Source organism: Capra hircus, chromosome 8, assembly GCF_001704415.2.
Source record: "Capra hircus breed San Clemente chromosome 8, ASM170441v1, whole genome shotgun sequence".
In the NCBI taxonomy this organism is placed as follows: Eukaryota; Metazoa; Chordata; class Mammalia; order Artiodactyla; family Bovidae; genus Capra; species Capra hircus.
Window position 1 is genome coordinate 70723368 of NC_030815.1, and position 3825 is coordinate 70727192.

The 3825-nt window shown below is 41.2% G+C and overlaps 1 non-coding gene across 1 annotated transcript; it reads right to left on the reverse strand.

The window, feature by feature from the left end:
• TRNAN-GUU lies at positions 3478–3550 on the reverse strand. Its single transcript has one exon. It is a non-coding gene; the product is annotated as a tRNA-Asn (tRNA).

Genomic DNA, 3825 nt, shown 5'->3' on the forward strand with positions numbered 1-3825 from the left:
GGAAAAACCACAGCTTTGACTATACAGGCCTTTTGTATTTAAACATTATGTTAGGGAGCAACTTTTTAAAAAGATATGGAACAGCAACTAATTTATGTTAAACACTATGTTCCAGGCACTATGCTAAACATTTTATATCCATTATAACCCTCCCAGTCTGTCAGTATGGCAGGTAATGTTACTTTTACAGATCAGAGGCTCAGGGCGGTTTACCGTCTTGCCTAAAGTTAGGTCTCTAGGTAGAAGTAGAGTCAGAATCTGAATCTAGGTCTCTGGCTCAAAGGCTTGTGTTTCTGACCTACAATTGCTATTGTTCATTGTGCATGATTTGGCATTTTCTCACCAAAGCTCTTCTCTGATAGATTTTTGAATAATCTCTGTGCAAACTCTGCAGCTGCATCTGATTATCTTGGAAGCAAAAACATTCACCTTTTAGGAAGGAATGGTAGAATTCAAGATTCTAGAGGGTGAAATGAGTTTGAGAGACTGCAGAGAATCTGAGGGAGAGAGCAGATTGAGAATTATAAAAAGAATTGCTCATTGGTTAGAAGAAGAATAAGTGCTGGGGATGTGATGGACAGCACGGTGACTATAGTTAACAGTATTGGATAGTGTGTTTTAAAATTGTCATGATGGTAGATCTTAAGAGTTCTCACCACACACACACACACACACACAAATTAACTTTGTGTGTTGATGGCTATTAACTGGACTTATTGTGGGGATTATTTCATAATGTACACTTATAGCAAATCATTTTGCTATACACCTAAAACTAATACAGTGGTATATGTCAGTTATATGTATGTATGTGTGTGCTTAATCATGTCCGACTCTTTGCAACTCTTTGGACTGCAGCCTGCCAGGCTCCTCTGTCCATGGGACTTTCAGGCAGTGAAACTGAAGTGGGTTGCCTTTTCCTCCTCCAGGGGATCTTCCCTACTCAGGGATCAAACCTTTGTCTCCTGCATTGCAGGCTGGTTTTTTTACCTGCGAGCCATCTGGGAAAACCATGTCAATTATATTTCAATTAAAAAAATTTAAAAAAAGTTGCCAAGGAGCTTTGAAGGTCCAATACTCTTCCTGAGTTAGAAAGGTAAGGGTATACTGTTCAGTGGTAGAATGCTTTCAAGTTACCTCTTTCTGACTAGCTAGCCACATGACCTTGTTACAACCTTTGTGATATCTCTGGTCATCGGCTTTTTGAACAGTCTGCTCCTAGAATAAGCAGCCAATCATTGTAGTTTTTTCCCTTTCAAATGACCTCTTTCTCTTTCTCCCTTTTCTTGTACATAGCACAGAAGAGGAGGAAGAGGATAGTGGTTAGAACAATCACAAGAAGAGTGCACTTTATGTCATTTTATTCTTTTGACATGTAGATTTCTTGGTGACTTTGAAAAAGAACAATAAAACATTTCTGAATTCCTTTTCAGGTTAGGAATTGATGAGAATATTTTGGCCCTTATTTTTAACCAGTTAAATAACTTTCACATTCCTTAGCAACCAAAAAGTTTTATAGTCATCTCAGTTAGGAAGCTTTTTGGAAGATGCTTCCTTTTATGTGTGACACACAGCAAAATTTTGAGCTGAATTTAAGTAAGAATGCTTTAAAATTGAGATTCAGGCTAGCATCATGACATGTGGTTCACATATAAACAAGTGATAAAATATTTTTAAAGCGTTCCACTCTATTTTGTTAAAGCAGGTGGTCTGAAAGCATCTGTTTTCGTTTGAATTTTTAAAATCATAAATTAAAAAAAAACTCAATAAACCAAACTTGGAAGTACAAAAGCACATAAAGGGTCAGAAATGAAAGAACTTAAAATCCTTCCTCAGAGAGGTCATTACTATTAACATTTCCTTCCAATCTTTTTTCTATTTACAATTATGTTGTATCAGTCACAATAAGATTGGCTGCTCATGCGTGCCAAGTCACTCAGTTATGTCTGACTCTTTGCGAAGTGCTGGACTGTAACCCACCAGTCTATGGGATTTCCCAGGCAATAATACTGCAGTGGCTTGCCATTTTCTCCTCCAGGGGATCTTCCCAACCCAGGCCTCGCACCCAAGTCTCCTGTGCCTCCTACATCACAGGCAGATTCTTTGTCAAGGAGCCACCAGGGAAGCTCCTAGGATTTGTTATGATGTGGTGATAAGCACCTCCAAATTTTGATGGAATATTGGTGCAGATACATTTGTTTCCAGCTCACGGCATGTGTCCATTTTAGCTTGTCCTCCCTCAGAGCAATCAGGATCTGGAACATCTCTGATAACCATGGCAGGGGAGACAAGAGTGCTGTGAGCGTCCGCACCTGGGAGGTTGCATGCTTGGCCAGAAACTAGTGCACACGACTCGTGCCCACAAACTATGACAGGACCCGATCACGTGGCCTTACCAACCACAGGCCACCACCGTATCATGTAAGCTTTGCTCAACAACACGATGATGATGATGAGTTTTAAAATATTTGCTTGTTTATTTTTGGCTGTTCTGGGTCTTTGCTGCTATGCACAGACTTTCTCTAGCCTTGGCGAGTGGGGGCTGCTCTCTAGTTCCAGTTCATGGGCTTTGCACTGTGGTGGTGTCTCTCGTATGGTACGAGGGCTCTAGGGACACAGGCTTAGTTGTTCCACAACATGTAGGATCTTCCTGGACCAGGGATCGAAGGTAGGTGTCCCCAGGGTGGACTTTTAACTGGACCACCAGGGAAGCCCCAATGTGATTATTATTAAAGAATAGTTTTAAAGCTTAGTTCAAGTTGGGTGAAATTCACAAAATTATATTTCTTTTCAAATTAGTCTATAGTTCAGACTTTCAACCCAATCGCGTTGCATTGCTGAGAGTTCATTTGTTGGTCAAATCTATTACATTTTGTTGGAAAGTAATGTTTTCTTTCCCTCACTCCAGATGTTTCTCTCCATGTGCTGAGAGACACGCCAGTTTAACACTTTGACCCTCCAGTGACTTAATTTGATTGGTACGTTTAGAAGAAGAAATTGTGCAGCAGAGCCCTGGCCTTCGGTTCTTCCTTGAAGTGGGAGCTGGCCATGCGAGGTGTGGTCTGCCCTGCCCTCAGGCTGCTGGGGGCAGTCTGCCCTGGCTCAGCTGGGATGAGTCTGCCAGGGTGAGGATTTCCTGGAATCTGAGACTTTTGGTGCTAAAACCAGTCTATGACTGGTTGGTCAAATCTGGACAATTTTGGGATCCAGGACTAGGAAGCCCATTTGTTCTATATGTAAGTCACATACTCTTTTATCATATTTATCAGTAATCAGGGTGATAATTTAGTGTCTCATCAAAGACACTTTATAATTAAAATTCTTTTGTCTTTAGTTTTTAAAGGAATATTTATTTATTTTTATTTTTTGGTTGAGTTGGATCTTAGTTGCAGCACACGGGATGTTCATTGAGGCTCCTGGGCTTCTTTCTAGTTGTGGTACACAGGCTTAGTTGCCCCGATATATCTGGGATCTTAGTTCCCTGACCAGGGATCAAACCTGGGTCCCCTGCATTAACAATGCAGATTCTTAACCACTGGACCACCAGGGAAGTCTCCAAAGACAGGTTTTGACTCATTTCTCAACTGGACCAGAGCTCAGGTGGGTGAGAGAGATGCTGTTCACGGGACCTGTTCAACCTGAGCCCTGGTTCCATAGTCGCCACTTACTCTTACCATGGACTGATTTGGCAGCCTTCTCAAATAATGAACCCAGATCTGAAGCTGCACTTCTCCAAGATAAACATCCCCATGGGACTCGTAAGTTTGATCTAGCTGAGGTCTAAGATCAGAGTTTATTTATCTGTTTGGCTTCTGTAGTGTAATT